At 49.1% G+C, this 20,053-nt stretch overlaps 1 pseudogene; it reads right to left on the reverse strand.

The window, feature by feature from the left end:
- Positions 1 to 217: 217 nt before the first annotated feature.
- LOC128773513 (guanine nucleotide-binding protein G(I)/G(S)/G(O) subunit gamma-10-like) overlaps positions 218 to 20,053 on the reverse strand; it is a 49,443-nt pseudogene continuing 29,607 nt past the window's right edge.

Below are 20,053 nucleotides of genomic sequence, written 5' to 3' on the forward strand. Positions count from 1 at the left end.
GTATACAAATAATATTATGTGAATAAAAATCCAAGAGTCTACTAATATTATTAGACCTAGTAAGAAAGTTTTGCAGGATTGCTGGGTATAAAATTAACATACCAACAATGAGTTTTTTTCAATACATGAACAACTAATGTGAGAAAATGAACTTTTTAAAAAGCGATCATATACATTTGCAACAAAAATGAGGGATTTATGAATGAGTCTAACAAAATTTATGTTATACTTTTTTTCTTAGAAAATGATTAATTAAGCAGAATTTTATTTCCAAGCTCATTAAAGATTACTACAAACACAAAGTATCTTTTAAAGGTGTCCCAAATTGGGGCACCTGGATGGCTCAGTCAGTTGAGCGTCTGACTTCGTCTCACGTCATGATCTCGTGGTTGGCGGTGGGTTCAAGCCCTGTGTTGGGCTCTGTGCTGACAGGTCAGGGCTTGGAGCCTGTTTCAGATTCTGTGCCTCCCTCTCTCTCTTCCCCTCCCCGAGTCATGCTCTTTCTCTCTCTCTGTCTCTCTGTCTCCCTCTCTCTCAAAAATAAAAATGTTAAAAAATTTTTTTTAAGTGTCCCAAATTAAATCAAAGCACATCATCAAAGTAAAACACTTGTGACATTAAGAATTTAGGTTGTAGTGTTTTCCATTATTTTGTTTTTAATCATTTGCAATGTTCAGAAGATCACATGTAAACATTTTTTAAGACATGAAATGATGTACCTTTTTTTAAGATACAACCACGACTATAAAGTAGAGGAACTTAAGATAAAGACCGAATCTTTACAAATATGTTTGCTAAGAAACAGCTCCCATGTTTAGTGTTACAAATAAAATAATCTTCTCATTTAGAAAAATCAAGACATCATTTAATCAATAAAACTTATTCTTCTCCCAGTTTTATACTTGCTTGTCCTCATTTAGAAACTGTTAAATTCATGAGAAAATAACAAGTTTTGTTATGGTATAAAAATCTTAGGAACAACAAATTAACAAAATACAAATTTTTTAACAAAAATGTTTTCCTTCCCAAACTGTAAACATCTAGTCAATAAAACAAACATGATATTCCAGATATAGAAACACTAGTAATTTGCTCATGAAAAAAGTATATTTGGTGGTAACATTTTTGTTTGTCTTAAATATAGAAGCACTTTACCAAAAGAATCAGGCCATTATTATCTAAAGTCCATTCTTTCACTCAGTTCTCTTATCCGAGTAGAAACTCATCAATTTCTGTAGAATTTTGGCTATAGGACCAGGCCACAGGACAGGCCTGAAATATCTAAGAGTCATTTGGCTGGAAAAAAGTGTTTTCTTGAGACTTAGAAGCAGTCATCCATCACTTTATGCTTAAAAGCATTCCTCAGGAAACTTCTTCCCAGCCTTTAGAATAAAGCACAGGATCTGGGCTCCCAGAAAGTGTTGCTTTCAGCTGGAACACCTACCAGCAGGGCATCCTTGCAGGCATTTTATGTGCAGTACTGTTGAAGCTCTGCAAGTGCCTGTGAGACCTTGATACTCTCCACACTGGCATCCAGCTTGAGCTGCTCCATGAGGCATTGCAGGACATTCACGCTGGCCCCAAAAGACATGGCAGCAACACAGGGCTCCAGTGGCCTGTATGTTAGACTTCTATAAAAAAAAAATTATTAAACTTTATTGAGGGACACTAAAGGATACTCTAAAAAATGCAGAGGTATACTATATTCGTGGATAGATAGGTCAGCATTGTAAAGATGTCATTTTCCACAAATTTATATGTGGATTCAAAGCATTCCAATCAAAATCCCAACACATTATTGCATGTAGGATTTGGTAAACTTATTGTAAAATTCATATGAGAGTGAAATAAGAAAAACAAAGTGAAGGAATTGTCCTATCAGGGATTATTACTTACCATAAGGTCATAGTAATTACGACAATGTGTCATTGGCACAGGCATAGAGAAATAGATCACTGAAACAGAATAGAGAGCTCATGAACAGATCAACACATATAGGGATACTTGATATAACATAGAGGTAGGGTTACAGAGCAGTGAGAAAGAAAAACAGACTTTAAAAAAATGCTGGAGCAAAAGAGTGATAGGAAAATGTGTTATAAAGGAGGAGAAAGTACCTTGTGGTGTCTTTACAGATCACTCCAACATGGCCATGGACATTGCACTTGGAGAAGCAGATGAAATGAAAGGCTTTGGGGCACCTGGGTGGCTCAGTTGGTTAAGCATCCAATTGTGGCTCAGGTTATGCTCTCATGATTTATGAGTTCGAGCACAGCATCAGGCTGTCAGCATAGAGCCTGCTTTGGATCCTCTGTGCCCCCAACCCCCCCTGTCCCCAGCCACCATCTCTCCCTGACTCACACTCTCTCTCAAAAATAAATAAACATTTAAAAAATTATGCCTTATTATACTCACATTCTAGGATAGGGAAGCACGGCAGGTTACACAAAGTCAATTATACCTCAATTAAAAAAAAAGAATGCATACAGTAAGTACTTACTTGCCAAACCTAAAGGTAAATTAACCATTAGCTTAAACTGTATAAAATTGCTGTTATCCAACCATTTAGTCTCCTACAGTTCACTCTAAGATTTTTAGGGTACATACACGGAGGATAAAACCATATAGAAAGGTAATGATGACCAGAAAAGTCAGGATAGTGTTACCTCTGGGGAGAAGAGGAGGAGATTTGATTGGGAGAGGTGTGGAGTTGGGGCACTTCACAGGTACTGGAGATGTTCTAGTCTATTTCTTGATCTCATGGGTGGTTACAAAGATATTTGCTTTATAGGTCTTATGCATTTATTTGTTTTAATGTTTTATTTTATTTTTGAGAGCGAGAGAAAGACCGAGCACAAGCAGGGGAGGGGCAAAGAGAGAGGGAGACACAGAATCCAAAGCAGGATCCAGGCTCTAAGCTGTCAGCACAGAGCCCAATGAGGTTGAGGCTTGAACTCATGAATCGCAAGATCATGATCTGAGCCAAAGTCGGACACTTAACCGACTGAGCCATCCGGGCGCCCCAGTTTTATGCATTTAAAAAACAATATTTTCTTTAAAAAAGTAGATGCCAGCTCTGATTCAGGACACACTAGCCAGACAGGTCATCTGTCCACAGGTGGGTGGCAGAGAGCAGGGCACCTCTGTTCTGGAAGTCAGGGTCCACATTACAGATTATGTGTAACAGTTGCCTGGCACAGTTGATTTGTCTTGTTTTGTTTTTACCAGATAACAATTGGTAACATTCTTATTATTCCACTTATAATATATATAATAATAAATTATTTATGTGTGTTTACCCAACAGAAAGTGTACCCCTTGAGGGCAAGGCCTGTTTTTGTGGTTGACCCAGTAAAGCCAATTGCCTGGCGTACTGTAGATACTCAGTTAAAAGTCCCTTGAGAGGTGGCTGGGAGGCTCAGTTGGTTAAGCGTCCGACTTCGGCTCAAGTCATGATGTCATGGTTCATGAGTTTGAGCCCTGCATTGGCTCTGTGCTGACAGAGCTTGGGATTCTCTCTCTGTCCTTCTCTCTCTGTTCCTCCCTGACTCATGCTTTCTCTCTCTTTCTCTCTCAAAATAAATAAACTTTAAATAAATAAATAAATAAATAAATAATAAAAGTCCCTTGAAAGGGCAGACTCTACATGGATGGATGGATGGATGGATGGATGGATGGATAGATGGACAGACAGGGCTCTTAATGGTTGCAGGTCTTTCAGTGGATTTTATTTTCAGAACTAGTAAAGAGATGTTTAAAGCCAAACATGGTGAATGGAGTGGGTTTATACGTGTACATGTGCTAGTATGGTAAAAACAGAGGCGAAAGCATATTTAGTGATCTAGTGAGTGGGACAGTGCGTGCTGTATTTTGAGTACTCGGTTCTGTGCCCATCTAATTGTGCTGCTAGGACTCGCTTCTGGGACTTGCCAGCCACACAGGGCCCGCTACATCCTTGCACAGCTCCAGGGCAATTGCTAACTTTGTGTTTTAGGTAAATAGGGCTGCCAGAGTGGGGCAATGAGGAGGCTCTGAAGTGGCTTCTGCTGGGGAAGCCATGGAGCAGTGGGCACAGCAAAGCCCCAGGAGAGGGATGGTGGGAAAGTCGCCCCGCACGGGGCTGGACCCTCAGCATGCCTGCCCCGCCCCTCAATCTTGGAGGATTGGTGGTACTCAGATGACACGGTCTGGGAAACGTTTTCCTTCCTCACTCTCTTTCCTTCCTTTTTCCTTCCTTCTTGCCTGCTTTCCTCTCTCCTTCCCTTCTCTCTTTTCTCTCTTCCTCTTTCCCTTCTTTGCTTCCCTCTTTGGCCCCTCCGTCTCTCCCTGGCTCTCCTTCTCCTGTTCAACCCCTGCGCTGGGCAATCTTTCCAGGCCTCTATTTCTATCTCCCTCTGTCAATCAGATGAACTCAGTGGTGAAGAAACCCAAATACATTAGCTATTCTCCCCTATCCTCCCCAAGAGACCAGCTCAGACTGCAGTTCTTAGGCGGCTGAATTCCCTCGGGGTCCTTTGCCCTGCATACTCTCCACCCCACTGCCCTGCAGGCCACAGACCCCTCTGGGTGGCCTGGAATCTGCCCCACCAGGCAACCACGAAGCCCCCTTGGGCTGGCCCAGGACCCCTTCCCAAAGCCGCATTTAGAGAAGGGGCCACCTCTTACTCCTAAATGTATCCATCCTTAGCGCCAAGAGCAAATGCCCCCCTTTCTGGACCCCATAATAGAAACACAGATCTTGGCTGCCCTTCTTTTCACCCCAAAGAAGGGCTGCTTTTGCAATAAGGGCATTAGAAGATTATCGTCTGCCAGGAATGCATAGACGTTTTTTTCTCCAGTCCCTGCCCTGGGTTGATCTGGTCTGATTGACAGGAAAGGTAGACAGGACAGGGCAAGGGGAGAAGGAGAGCAGGAAGGGGGCTGGAGAGGTGGAGTCTGGAGGGTAGAGAGAAGCAGAGGCAGAAGAAGAGATCAAGTTCCAGAATTTTAGAACTGGAGGAAGAGACAGAAGACCATCTAGCAGCAGGCCACCCCAACACACACACACCACCCATTTTTCAGAGGAGGAAACCGAGACTTCAGAGTCTCAATGCAAAAGAAGCGGTTTGCTCCTGTCCTGCGTTGATCATTGGCAGAGTCCGGACCAGCAGGCAGGTCTGTTGACTCGGATCCCAGCCCAGCACCGCCCCTCCGCCTGACTCAAGGCAGAGAAAATTGACTGTCTTGGCAGAAAAATGAAACCTTTTGATTTACGAGGAATTCCGAGATATCTTCCAGTTGACAGTCTTTGGAGAATTGCACAAGCCCACACTTTTGTGGGGGTAGCATTTAATGAAATGAACACATGAGTTATTCGTTTTTCATTAAGGATGTCACGCAGAGAATCCATATCTAAGGAGGAAAAATCAGTCCCGGTCTGGGGCCCCACAGTCCCATGGTCCCAGGGAGAATTTGTCTCAAGACGGGGAGGCCAGGAGCTGGGGTGAACTAACCTTCCAGACACTTATGTCATGTCCATCGTCTCAAGTAATTCTCACAGGGACCCAGAAAGCTAGATGCCATTGCTCCAGCATTACAGATGAGAAAATTGAAGCTCAGAGAGAGCAAGTAACAAGCCCAGTGTCACCCAGCTAATGAGTGACAGAGCCAGCGTTTAAATCCCAGCCTGCTTTGGATCAACTGCAGTAAGCCGTCCGTGCAGGAATGGGAAACCAACTGGGCAGCCTGGGGTCCAGCTGTGCAGACACTCACTTCAGATCGATGGTCCAGGGACAGAGGAGCCCTGGGGCCTGGCAAGGGCAACCCTGGGCTTTGGTGGTCAGTCAAGCCCAGCTGGATGATGGTGGCCAAGCCTATGAAGTCTAGGGAGTAGTTGGACCATGACAATGATGCCCGGCAGGCTCTGTTTTGGTTGCTTTCTGGATTCCCAGCCTCAGAGCAACCTGGCATCTGTATCAGGATACTCAGTTGGGCCCCCATCTCAGATGCAGACATGACAAGTGTGGGCCTTAGAGCCAGGTAGACCTGGGTTTGAATCCTGAGTCAGGCCCTGAAAAGGTGCCTTGATCCCTCTCAAGCCTCAGTTTCCATACTTGAAATAGTTACCTACAGCACTTACCTCTCAGTATTGTCACGAAGTTTGAAAATAATATTATTATTACTAATAGCAACTATTTAATAATAATGACAACTAACATATTGAGTGCATTTTATGTGCTGTGCATTATGCTAACTAAGCATGTTACCTGAGTTAATCCTTTTTTTAAATAGTGTTTTATCTAGTATAGTTTATTTGAATTTGTTTTTTTTAATATGAAATGTGTTGTCAAATTGGTTTCCATACCACACCCAGTGCTCTTCCCAAATGTGCCCTCCTCAACCCACCCTCCCCTCTCTCCCACCCCCCATCAACCCTCAGTTTGTTCTCAGTTTTTAAGAGTCTCTTATGTTTTGGCTCCCTCCCTCTCTAACCTTTTTTTTTTTTTTTTTTCTGAGTTAATCTTTAATACGACGCTCTGAAGTGTACTCTTAGGAGCTCCATTTCACCTATGAAGAAACAAGCAAAGAGCCATTCCCTCTCCCAGATCACATAGCAAAATGACAGGGTCAGAATGTGAACCCAGGTCTGTGTGCACCCCCAGCTCATTAACATGACTGTCTTTATAAGCAAAATAAGTAGCACATAGTAAACATTCAACAAATGGGAGTTCCAGTCCCTTCTTTTTTCCCTAAAACTCCAGATTCCCACAGCGCCCATGGGTATTTGCCTTAGGGCTTGCCTACATGGAGTTTTATGGAAGTCAAAAGAAAGCTGGGGAGGTGGGTGGGAGAGGGGGCATGTCTCATTCCAGGCTCCCCTCCCTTCTCTGGCTTCCTTATAGGGTTTGGCAAAAGCTGCTTCACTGAGGCCTCTTGTGTTGCTGGAAACAATGCAAGTTTATTTTGGCACCGTGAAGAGGGCCCGATTCCACCCCCTGGACGCCTCTGTGGGAAGAGGACCTAGAGAATGTGGCTCAGGCCCCATCAGTCCCTGCTGCCCTCCCAGCACATCCACAGCACAGTTACAGCCATCACACGTAGCTCGGAGAAGGACATGAGATAGGGCTTTCTTTCCCATCCTCTCCATTGTCCCCTTCAGAAGGACATCGGTCCCAGGGTGAGGCGCTGTGGTACCTGCCCACTCTTAGCAGATCCCTTCTCAATGCTGTGGGCACTTGGTCTGGCGGCTTCTGCCCCTGGGTAGTCAGGTGCCTGTGGCCAGCGTACCGATTAGTAGACACCCAGAGTTGGAAGGGATCGTCACTGTCCTCCGGGCCGAGCCCCCACTGGCTTAGGTTCATAGCGGTTTTTCGAAAGCCAACCCGGGGCCAAGCCAGGAGCGCTTTTGCATCTGTTAGCTTGTATTTCCCAATCCTCACACCACCCTCTTTTAGGAAGGCCTCACTTTCCTGTTTTCACAAACGCAGGGCCTGTGGCTCAGGGAGACTAGGAGACCATTGGTTCGAGCTCCTGAAGGAAGGAGGTCAGGGTCGAAGCAGGTTGTGGCCTTCCAGCTCTGACATCACTCGGTCTGCCCCAGCCCAGGAGGCGTCCCTTCTGCAACACTCCCCATAGAAGTCTTGTCCAGGCAATGTCTGAGCTCCGCTAGTATTCCCTGTGAGAGCCTTTCCAGGGTTGAACTAAAAACTGCCTCCCTGTCACTTGCTCCCACGGGCCCCAGATGTCCTCAATCTAATTTCAAGCAAAGGGAGGAAATCCAGGTCTCTGCCCTTAGCCTTACCTGTTCTTCAGAGACGGGAAGATGGGCCCAGAGGACTCTTGGTCAGCCCTGTTCTTGTTCTAGGACTGGTGTGGCTGTGGGTATGGTATGGATGCCCACCCAAGGACACTGGCAGTCAGAACTCTGGCTCTGTGAGGCTCCTTTGAGGCGGAACTTGGCTCCAGGTGGAAGTTAGAGGAGGCTGAGGGTGACAGGTGTAGCCAGGTGAGCCTACCAGTTGGGCCCCAAGTGAAAGAGGTGCATGGGGACCTTGGCCCAAAGAACTGGAAAGGCCTGGCAACGGTGAGGAAGACACCAAAGCACTGAGCGGGTGGTACCCTGTGGGTGGGAAGAGCCCTTGGACTGTAGGGGCAAACTGAGCATCCCCTCTCCCCACCCACATGCTCCACCTGCCATACACCCCAGCTTGGCGGCCCAGGGCCAGATTCACCAGCATTAAGGGCACAGATGACAGTTTTCAGGGCTCTTTCTCCACATTAGCCCCTTGATCCCACAACAACTTCTAGATGGAGGTAGGTAGGGCGAGCTTCGTCTTACTCTACAGATGTGGAAATAGGCTGAGAGAGCTCCAAGGGGCAAAGTGAGGCCTGAATGCCGGACTTCTGGCTCCCACGCACCGTAGAGATGTCCGCTCGGCCAGGCCCCCCTCTTCCTCCGTCAAGGCTAGGAAGACCTGTCTGGGGACAGCTACAAAGGCACAGATGCAAATAAGCAAGCCTAGTCAAAGGGCAGGGAGGAAAGTGATTGATGGGGTGGTCGATTGAATCACAAGACCTCATCTCCCAGAGCCCCCATCAGGCTTTTCTTGGATTTCTCTGCTGGGATAATAAACCACCAGTGAACAGGAGAAGCAGTGCAGGCCAGCCCAGCTCAGTTCACCTTCTCAGTCGCCTCCCCTCCCCCAGGAGCCCTTGGAACAGGAGGAGAGCAGCTCTGTACTTGGAGATCCTGCTCAGGGTGAGTTTGAAACACTTATGGTTCCTATTTAAAGCCATACCTCGTTCATCATTTCAGCGCCAACCAACAATTAAACCTGATTCAATCAAGCGCCGACAACTAATTTAAACCGAGCCTCACAAGGGGCTTGTCACTGGCTATTTAAAACCCTCTCCTGGCCTCTGGGGCTCTTCAGAACCAGGACTGTCTGTGCTGCAGAGAGCAAGGACCCGCTCGCGGCCTTGGGGGATCCCGATTCCTGTTGTGTGCAAGGCCTGGTCTAGGGCTCCCGGGCTGGAACCATCTCTGCCACCTTGCCCAGGCCCGGGCTGGCTCCCCGCGGCATTGAGGGTTGGCTTCTGGAGGAATGCCAGGAGGCGGGAGCAGGGGGAAGCAAAGAAATAGCAAAAGCCCACTCAAGAGGTCATATGGGCCCCAAATGTACATACTTCTGGTGCTTGGTTTGGCTTTATTTGGGCCCTGAGCAACGGTGACACCCAGGGAATGTAGAAAGCATTAGAAATTCCGGTTTGAACCCTGACTCTGCAATTGACTACCCAATCCTGTGACCTTAGCCGGGTCTTGGGCTTTCCTAGCCTCACTGTCCTTACCAGTCTAGTGAGGATCACAAAAATCTCGCTCTAAACCACCTCCCTGGGTTAAGAGAGCCCTCAGATCTGGCCGCCCCAGTAAAAACGGTCAGAAGACGAGAAGTCCTAAGACCCAGAAGTCCTGCAGAGTAGAGCAGACTTGAGTTTGCCCTGGCTCTGGCTCAGCACAGGCAGCATGACAGATGCCAACACGTGGTCCTCAGAGTGACGCCTGCCGTTCACGTGTCTCTCTAGGGCTGCAGGAACACAGGATGATGACGCCTTCAGGCCAAAGACTCGGACCACACAGGTGTACTTAGGGAGGACTTCCTGGAGGTAGTGGGCTTGAGGCTAGCTTTAAAGGCTGGGCAAGGCTCAAATAAGCCGGGAGCTGGAAGGGAAGCCCAACCAGGTAGAGCCACTTAGAACTGGTAGTGAGCTTCCACAGCAATTTCCCGTTTAATCCTCACAAGCACCCTGATTTTCTAGGATGAGAGTGCTGAGGGTTTAAATGACTGACCACTGAGAGATTAAGGCAACCGGATACTAGTTTGGACCTCCTGATGCCAGCTGCCTTGGTCCCACTCTGCCCTACGCTGCCTCTCACCTCTCCACAGAGCAGAGGGTACAGAGGATGCCAGGGTGGAAAGGCAGAAAGACTCCCAGCAGAGCCTGGGATTCCTACTTCATAGCCTTCTCAAAGGCGGAAAAGTACAAAAAATATGGTTTGGAGGCAAAGAGCTTATGGGATAAACTAGGGAGGGAGTGCTGTATCAAGAGGGGCTGAGGACCTTGGGGTCCATTACTGCACTGTGGGAACTGGGGCTGCCCTAACAGGGGGAGAGGAGGCTTGCGGGTCTCCAAGTTCCCGTGTGTGGGAGGAAACAATAGTCTCTTTTCTGGGGCCTCCAGGGGTGAGGAGGAGTGAGATCATGTCTGGGGAGGGAGGGGGCAAGGACACAGGATATGAGTGTGCTCCCAGGGGAGCATGGGGGAGCCGAGGAGCAGGGCCTTAAGAATGGCTGCCTCCCTCCCCAAAGTCCCTCCATGGCCTCCGCCCCAGCATCCCTCATTCCTCTAGGTTCCTGGGCCATAAGTCAGGACAATCTGACTCCGCTAGGATTCTTCAGGGCTCTCACGGACCCCACTGGACTGCAAACCCCTCCAGGGCAGGACTGTGGCATCGCACTGAAGTTAAGAGCTCAGGGCCTAGAGTAGGGCAGCCTTGAGACAACCCCAGGCCTGCCACTTACTAGCTGTGTGATTTTAAGCCTGTCCCTTAACCTCCTTGAGAATCTCCTGTGCAATGAAGGTAAAAATAGGACTTCTCCCATGTGGTTGTCGTGAAAATTAAATGAGTTAATCAGAGTAAGTGCTTACCAAAAATATCCTCATTTGGAACCCCCAGCGCAGCTAGTACGCGCCTCAGTATATGGCAGGGGCTTGACAATTAGTTGATGGCAAGCTCAGGACAGCAGCTGCCACAGCGGGACCTGGCTTGGATGGGAGGGAAAGCTCCCATGATGCCAAATGGAGGGCAGATGCTAGCTGGGCAATTTCCTCAGGAAGGTACCCCCCTGTGTCATTCCACCCTGAGGTGGGATGCCCCCATCTCCTGGGGAAATTGAGAGCCCCCAGACTCTCTGTGGGGTCTTTTTCAAGAGTCTTGGTCCCGCCTCGTGATTGGGTTGGGACAGGTGATCGGGAACAGAACCACCCTCCTCCCGCTGACGCTTAGCTGGCGAGCACTGGGATGGATGTTAGCTTACAGCAGGGGGGGAGAAAGGACCCCCTCATTCAAGCCCCTGCAGAAGTTGTTTGAGGATTAAATAAGATGCCACACATCAGTTTCTAGACCAGTGCCTCAAGCTTTCTGTGAAGGACCAATTTTGCAAATTTTCAATTGGCCACAGACCAGTGGTTTTGTAATAGACAGCAAAAAAGGGAATTACTAGAAAAAATGATCACACACTTGAATATTGTGGCAACATCAAACTGCCCTAGAAAGTTGTGTTTGTTCTCAGTTTCTAGGCTTATCAGCAACCAGTGACAGTTGGTACAGGTGACAACCACACTGCATTTGGAGCAGGCTCTCCATAAAGGCCAATTTCCCTTGTTTTCTTCCTGCTGTCTTGCCTCCTCCTCAGTTGGATGGGAAGCAGGGTCCTGACGGCCCCTCATGATGTGCTTAGAATCCTCCCCACCCCGCCACCCTTCAGGGCCTTCCTGGTCATCTATGGACATGAGCCTCAGTTTTTCTGGGATAGTCCTGAATATATAACATTCTGTCTCATGGCAAGGTGTTCTTACTTTTTTTAATGACTGCCGTATAATAGCTATGCTACTGAGAAGGGAGCATCAATTCTGTATGTGATACCAAGGAGGTTGAAGACAGCAGGGTCCTGAGGTGGCGGTGAAGCCCTTCCCAGGGGTGGGTGTGGAAACAAAGAGTGTCTGTCTACTGGGAAACAGCACAAAGGCTTCTACCTGGGATTCCAACAACAGCAGTTACTTTTTTTTTTTTTTTTTTTTTGAGCACCTACAGTATGCCAGAACCTGGTTCCAAGAGCATTATCTGTGTTTTCCTGACAATGGACATAATTTTGTCTGACTGAAAATGAGACGTCTCAAACTCTGTGGGTTCCTGGGAGTTCTGCAGGTGCCGTGTGGCCTGGAGGGCTTCGCGACAGGTTGACCGACCTGCTGGTCCTCGGCGGTTTCAGGGCATCCTGAGGGGCTTTTTAAACTTGCAGATTCTCCAGTCTCAAGTGCTAGATTCTGATGCCAGAAGCCTGGCTGGTCCCCAAGGTTCCCAGGTGATTTTGATGATTGGCTGGCTCAGGCTCCACTTTTCTCGAAGATACAAAGGCCTGGAGTCAGCAGAGGAACTCAAGAGAGACCACATGATGTGGCCCTTAAAAACAAAGAATTAAAAAAAATTTTTTTTAATGTTAATGTATTTTTGAGAGAGACAGTGCGTGAGCAGGGGAGGGGCAGAGAGAGAGGGAGACACAGAATCTGAAGCAGGCTCCAGGCTCTGAGCTGTCAGCGCAGAACCTGATGTGGGGCTTGAACTCACAAGCCAAGCCATGAGATCATGCCCTGAGCCGAAGTCAGACACTCAACTGATTGAGCCACCCAGGTGCACCAAAAAAAAAAGAATGTTTAATAATAAGGGAACATACTTATGTTATATCAAGGGTACAAAGCAGATAAGAAAATTGATATATAGTTTTACCTCAACCATGTAACCAAAAACAAAAAGTATAGTTAAAAAAAAAAAAAGACTCGAAGGAAAATTGCAAAATGTTGATGTTGATTATCTCTCATGAAGGGATTATATGTGCTTTTATTTCTTTATACTTTTCCACACCGAGCACGCATTACCTTTATAAATAGAAAAGCAAAAAGTACTGTTTTTAGAAAACTGCCATCATCTGTGCTACCCCAACAAGCATGAGTCAACTTTTAACATTCTGGGGTTAGACAGAAATTGCTGGAGTTTTGTTTTCTTCTCTCCGAGGGCAGGAAATCACTATCTCCCACTGGGTTTCCTGCTGGAGTTAGAGGCTGAGAAAAATTCTGGCTGAAGATTCAAGAAAGGTATACAAATTAAGACATGCAAGGTCCTTGTGAGTGTGGCTTCTGCTTAGCTCTGCAGCCCTTTCCTCCTCCACCACCTGCTCTGGGACTCACTTCTGGAAAGTACCATCATTACTCTTGCCTTCGCCCCCACTGCCACCTCAACCCGGAAATCTCATCCCTATCCTCCACCTCCCACCACTCACTTTAACATCTTCAGGCATCAATTAGGTGTCCATGTTCCATGAAGAGCTTCCTTGATCCCCCCAAACTGAGTGAGCACCCAGACACCCTATCCTTCCCTGTCAGTGTAGTATGTCACCTTTGATTGTGATCATGGCTTACTTCTGTGCTTCCCCACCTGCCTCTTAAAGCACCATGTGGGTTGGGATTCTATATCCCCAGCCTGGTACACAGGAGGCACTCAATAAATGCTTGCTGAGTAAATGAAGGAACACTGCCTCGAGGTACTAATGACTGGGGGGTCACTCCAGACACTCTAGGTACCTGGCTCTCTCAGAGCTCCTTGGGGGAAAATGGCCACCAATAGTTCCTTCTGCATGAAGTTCAGTAAAACCACTTCCTCAACCTGCTGCACAGATTGGCCCAGGGATGGGGACTGCAGCCAAAGGCCACCATGCCCAGGCTGGTGGGAGGGAGGCTGGCCTCTGTGCCCATGGCTCACCCAGAGACTCTGCCCAGTCCAGGGACCTAGTTGGGGGACTCTGTACAGGATGGTGGCTAGCTGGCCAATCACACAGCTTTTTGGGAAGAGGTTCCCTAAGGCTGCTGAGTCTCACGTAGGCTCCTGGGGAAGATGGCTCTCTGGCCCAGTCTGGAAGCCATTGGTTGCAGAGCCCTTCCCCTTCCCACGCCTCAGAACTCAGGGCATCTCCGTCCATCTCTTCCCAGCAAACTAAAGAGCCTGCGTCACAGGCGAGGGCAGCCATCCACATTGTCTCTCTCCTCCTCTGGTTGCTCTCTGGCCACCTTTGGCCACTCCCCTGGGGCCTCCTCCCTCTCAAGCGGGGGCGGAGGTTGCTCCCCGGCCAAGGCCTGGCCCAGCTGGTCACATGCAGGAGACGACCTGCACCCGCTGGACCCAACCCCAACAGGCTGCAGTTGGTTGATGAGTTTGGAGCCCTGCTGTCCTGTCTGCCCAGCCTCCGCCTGCCTGGGGCACGGGGGGCAGGAAAATGTGACTGCCAGTCCTCACACACTCTTAAGAGAGAGGGGCGAAGCATTTGGCACACAGGCTCACTCTGGTGGGGTGGAATGAGCCGCACCAGGGAGACTGGGAAAAAATAGAAACATGTTGCTGATGCTGCAGGAAACGTGCTGGGAGCAGGGGTCCCAAGAGGGCCGGAGGCAGGGCGGGGCGGGGGGGTGGGGGCGGTGTTTTCCAGGGTCTAGAGGAATTGACCCATGCTTGTCGACAGGCAGCGCGTCCTTCCCAGGCCTGCACTCAGTAGGTTGGAGTTGTGCTAGGTCGGTCTGGTCCCCACCCCACCCCCTACCCTTTCCACACTTTCTCCTCACTTCCCCTCCCCCTCTTCAGGGAACCAGTGCCCTTGGGCTTCTGGAAACCACATGTTCCAGTCTCTGAAGGATAACTCAGATTTAAAATATTCCTATCCCACATCAAACCATGTGTCACTGTGCTGTGGCCGTCCCACAGCCTCCTGCCCAGGGCAGTGGCTGACACATGCACCCACACTGAGGAACAGAGGTGGCCTGGGCAGAGGACAAAGAAGGGGGCATACGTTTAAACAAGCAGCCCCAGGAAAACAAGGCTTCATCAAAGACACGAAACCCTCAGACTGGGATGGACCAGTCTAGCAAGGGCCACAGAATGAGAGCTCCACTCAGGTGACCACCTTCTCTGCCCAAACAGGTCCCGACGGGCAAGATTGAGCAGGAAGGTGGGGAGGGTGGCCTAGCAGTCAGCATGGTGCAGGCCACCCCCACTGCAGAAGATGGGCTGCCTGGTCATAGCACAGAAGGACAGCCCTGAGCCGGGAACCCAGGCCTCAACCAGGCCTTGGACGAGCCCTATGGCAACTCAGCCACAGAGCCTCAGTTTCCCTACTGGTAAAATGGGAATACTCCTATCTATATCACGGGGCTTTGGGAGCCCCACTGAGATAAGACCTGAAGGATGCAGGCAAGTCAGACGCAGGACACTGTGGAAGGGTTGGGAGCAGAACAACAAAAGAAGGCTGAAGAAAATATGGTATATATATATATATATATATATATATATATATACGATCAAATGTTAGCCATTAAAAACAATGAAATTTGGAGGCACCTGGGTGGCTCAGTCCGTTAAGCGTCTGACTTCAGCTCAGGTCATGATCTTATGGTTCATGAGCTTGAGCCCCGAGCCTCTGTGCAGGCAGCTCAGAGCCTGGAGCCTGCTTTGGATTCTGTGGCTCCCTCTCTCTCTGCCCCTCCCCCACTCATGCAAGCGCTTGCTCTCTCTCTCTCTCTCTCTCAAAAATAAATAAATAAATAAATAAATAAATAAATAAAAATAAAAAAGAATGAAATTTTGCCATTTGTAACAAGATGGTTGAACCTAGAGGGTATTGTGCTAAGTGAAATAAGTCAGAGAGAGAAAGACAAGTACCATCTGATTTCACTTATATGTGGAATCCAAAAAACAAAACAAATGAACAAACACACAAACAAAAAATAGAAACAGACTCATAAATACGGAGAACAAACTGGCGGTTGCCAGAGAGCATGGGGGTGCAGGAACAGGTGAAGGGGATGAAGAAGTACCAACTTCCAGGGTCACCTGGCTGGCTCAGTCGGTAGAGCATGCGACTCTTGATCTCAAGATCATGAGTTCAAGACCCACGTTGGGCATGGAGACTACTTTGAAAAAAAAAGAAGTACAAACTTCCAGTTATAAAATAAGTAAGTCAAGGGGATGAAAAGTATAATACAGGGAATATAGTCAACAATATCATAATAATGTTGCATGGTGACTGGTAAGCACTGAGTAATACGTAGTTGTTGAATCACTATGTTGTACACCTGAAACTAATATAATGTTGCATGTCAACTATACTTCAATAACAAATAAATAAACAAAACAAAACAAAAAAAACAACGGCCTGGCTGTGTGGCCTTGGGCAAGTTCCTGCCCCTTTCTGTGCACTGAGAGGTGGGTCAGCAGATCTTGAATGCCTCTTGCAATTCTAGTCTCTCTCATTGCCTTCTTTGTTTTCAACACCCTTGTCTTTCCCCTTATGAAGGGATCCTTTCTGAGGAGGTGCTACGGGCTGTTTGTACATTGTTCCTCAGAGCACCTGCCAATGCCCTTTGTCTGGACACTTGACCTTCCTGAGGATGTATGGGGAGCCCTGAGCCGAGGGAAAGAGGCAAGTCCTACCCTTCTTCTGCCCCCCCCCCCCCCCCAGGCCTGAGAATGTGATGTTGTCTCCCCTCCTTCCACACCCTCTGGCTCCCTAGGTGGGTTTTCCTGCCCTGGTGTCTGAGATCCCTGATAGCTAGCTCCCTGTACTACACACACACACACACACACACACACACACACACACACAGGCTGTCCCCTGCCCTGATGGCCACTCTGGCCGAGCCAGGTCTTGGGTCCTGAACCAAGCTCCTAGAGTCTGGGGCTCCCCAGTGGGTGCCGGCAGAGGCCAATGGAGCTTCTTTTCTAATAAAGCTGCCTCCTCTCTTCCTGCCAGGGTTAGATGGGGCCCTAGCTTGCTGGGATTTGCTCTCAGAGAAGGGTCTGGCCATGGACTTGCTTTAGGGATGGGCATGATTCACAACCACCTGGTTTGGGAAGACCATACTCTTCAGAAGGGAAGGCAACTAAAGGGAAGGCAACTAATTGCTAATGATGTGAATGTGTGATTTTCTTTCTTTCTTTCTTCCTTTCTTTCTTTCTTTCTCTTTCTTTTTAATGTTTATTTATTTTTGAGAGAGAGAGAGAGAGAGAGACAGAGCATGAGTAGGGGAGGAGCAGAGAGAGAGAGGGACGAATCCGAAAGAGGCTCCAGGCTCTGAGCTGTCAGCACAGAGCCTGACGCGGAGCTCGAACTCACAAACCGTGAGATCATGACCTGAGCCGAAGCCGGACGCTCAACCGACTGAGCCACCCATGCGCCCCAGGTGTAATTTTCTTTCTTTCTTCACTTCTGCCTTCAACCCCTGATTTTGATTGCCTTTCCCTCCCAGCACCATGAGAGTTTGTTGCTGTCCAGCAGGCCCTGGAACTAAGAGCAGCTCCTAGAGGTCACCATCCCCACCCCCAGCCCACAGGCCTGGCCACACTGGACCTATCTGACCAGCCATCCTGTCAGCTAGGCCCCCAGCTAGGAGGCTTTGACCTCCAATCTGGAGTTGAACTAGAGAGAGGGGCAGCCAAGCCAGACGAAGCAGAGACCCTGATGCCCAGTGAGCTCCACAGCATGAGTGGGATTCCCCTGGCTCCTCTCTCTCCCTCTCCTGGGTTGGGCTGGGGTGGGGAAGGGCCCTCTGTCTGCCTTCCCATCCTCCAGGTCCTCTCCTCCCTCGGGGCCTCTTCCCCATCCCCAGCTGCCCCCTGGTCCTCTGTATCTTCCCATGCATCCCTCAGGATCTTGGCCACTTTGTCCTCTGTTTTCTCTCTCGCTCTGGCTCCCTCTCCTCCTGTGTCTTTCTTTGCTTGTCCCCATCTCCGGGTCTTCACGTTGTCCTCTCCCGCTCTACCCTCTGTGTCCCTGACCCAGTTGGTGCTTCTCCTTGGCTGTTTCTCTCACTCTCCTTCCCCTCTGGCCCTGCCCTCTGCATTCATCACTACAGGCTTTGTAACCCACTTTGCAGAAATCCCGTGAAGAAAAAAAAAAAAAAAGGAAAAGAAAAGGCACAGTTTGGTTTTCATCAGCGTAACGAAGCCCTGGTGGCCTGGAATGTGGCTGCAGACCTGCCCACCTCCCTGCCACGGCCTCCCTCCCTCCAGGACATCTGTGCTGGCGGGCCCTCCCTGCGCATCAGCAGGAGGAAGCAGCTCCGAGCTCCCACCTGACTCCTCCATCAGGCCAGAGCAGAAACATGCCAGCCATGATGCGTGCCGAGGAGGCACGGCCAAGCGTGGGGACAGAGCAGGACCCCACAGGGCCCAGGGCATGTTTCCAACAGCAGTTGCGTGCTTATTATGGACTGGATGTTTGTGTTCCTTCTTATACTGAAGCCCTCACCCCCAAAGCAACAGTATGTGGAGTCCTCGGGACTTGGGACTTTGGAGACCTTGGGAGGTTCAGGTCAGGTCACGAAGGTGGGCCCCCATAACAGGATCAGTGTTCTTGTAAGAAGAGGAAGAGATCAGAGCTCTCTCTGTTTGCCACGTGAGGACACAGCAAGAAGGCGGCTGGCTCTCACCAAGAACGAAATCAGCTGACATCTGGATCTTTGACTTCTCAACCCCCAGAGCTGTGAGAAATAAATATCTGTCGTTCAAGCCACCCAGTCTAGGGTATCCTGTCATGGCAGCCCTAGAGGACTAAAGACTAACAGTTGGCCCCTCTGTGGAGAGGCAGCAGCTTGGTCAGACCTCCAGGCCCAACCTGGACCAAGGCCAGCCCCACCCTGCACTCTCTCCCCTCACCTTCGGCTTTTGTAGCCTCTGGCTTCTCCCACGGGGGCTCCCGCAGGGATGTGAAGGAGGCTCTCTGCCCCCGCGGCTGGCCTGCCAGAGAGCCGGCCTCCAACCCGGGAGCCTACATGGGCTTGGGGGACCCAGACTCGACCCCTGGCTAGCCACAAGACACTGATCCACTGTGCTCCTTGGTGGGGGAGAGCAGTGGACAGTCCAGGGCTACTGTCCCTGCATTCTCCCAGTCACTGTCTTGCCTTCCGGGAGCATCTATGTGCCTCGTCTGCTCTCCACTAAAGGCTCCTGTGTGCCTGCATGCCCTCCACTCACCACTCACATTTCCCACCTGTACCAGGAGCCTGCAAGTGGGAGCTGCCTGAGGAGGGGGGTGTGGATTGCAAATTCCTCCTCCTGTTCCAAGGCTGAACCTGTGTCATGACGACAGTGGCTGTTGTTTTTGAACATCTAAAGCGGATAGGATCTTACAGTTCACAGAGGACTTCCTCCTACTGCATTTCATTGAATCCTCACAACAGGATGGTCCCTGTGAATGTTTTACCGAGGAGGAAACCAAGGCAACGCCATGCTGATTACAGTCAGCACAGCACTGGCCCCCTGCTCGCAGGGCTGGGAACCAGTGAGCCAGCCCTCCTGACACCCAGTCCCTGCTTGGCCAAGGATACTCTACTAACCCACAGGCACATCTTGTGCCTTCCTGTCTTTGGGCCCTTGTTTGGTCGTTCTCCTGCTAGAAATGCCCTTACCCATCCTTTTTGCTCATTTAAATCCTACTCATCTTTCGCAGCCTGGCTCGCCCCCTACTTCCGATTGAAAGCCTTCTGTCACTCCGACAGAACGAGTCTAGTTACCGTGTTGCACGTATAATCAGCACCACGGAGTTTAACAGTTGTGGCAGAGCCTGCTACTCATCCCTCAGCATGCATTCCCCCCTTCTTCCTCAGTCATGGGACCCCTGAATTTTAGTGGGGTACATAGTTGCCTAGACAAAAGCCTGTGTTCCCCAGTTTCCATGTGGTTAAATGTAGTCAAGTTCAAGCTGGTGGAATATAAGCAGAGTCGCATTTATGACTTTGGGGAAGAATATGTATTCATTTTTATGGCCGCCTTTCCTACTTCCTACCAGCCGGGATGTGAACACGATGTCTGGAGCTCGAGCAGCCATTTTAGACCTTAAGGGTGGATACCACGTTCAAGGATGGCACAGCATCATGACTAAAGTAACTTGCGGGCCTGTTGGTCTTATTGCTGCACCACCTTCCCCACTTTATCTGAAACAATAATCAATCTCCATCTTGTTTCAACCATTGTTGTTTTGGGTGTTCGACCAGTTTAACCAAACACAATCCCACTTGGTACCAAAACAACCATCAAGTAAGTGGCATTTCTTTTGTGCCAAGTGCAGGACAAGTCAGGATTTTTTTAAAGGTGGTTTTTTGTTTAATTTTCACCACAACCTGAAAGCTGGGTGCTAACACTAGTGAATTACTTTGAGCTTCATCTCCCAAATGAGTTTTGTTCATTGCATATGCT

This window comes from Panthera pardus, unplaced genomic scaffold, assembly GCF_024362965.1.
Source record: "Panthera pardus isolate Hobbes unplaced genomic scaffold, ASM2436296v1 HiC_scaffold_25, whole genome shotgun sequence".
NCBI classification, from domain to species: Eukaryota; Metazoa; Chordata; class Mammalia; order Carnivora; family Felidae; genus Panthera; species Panthera pardus.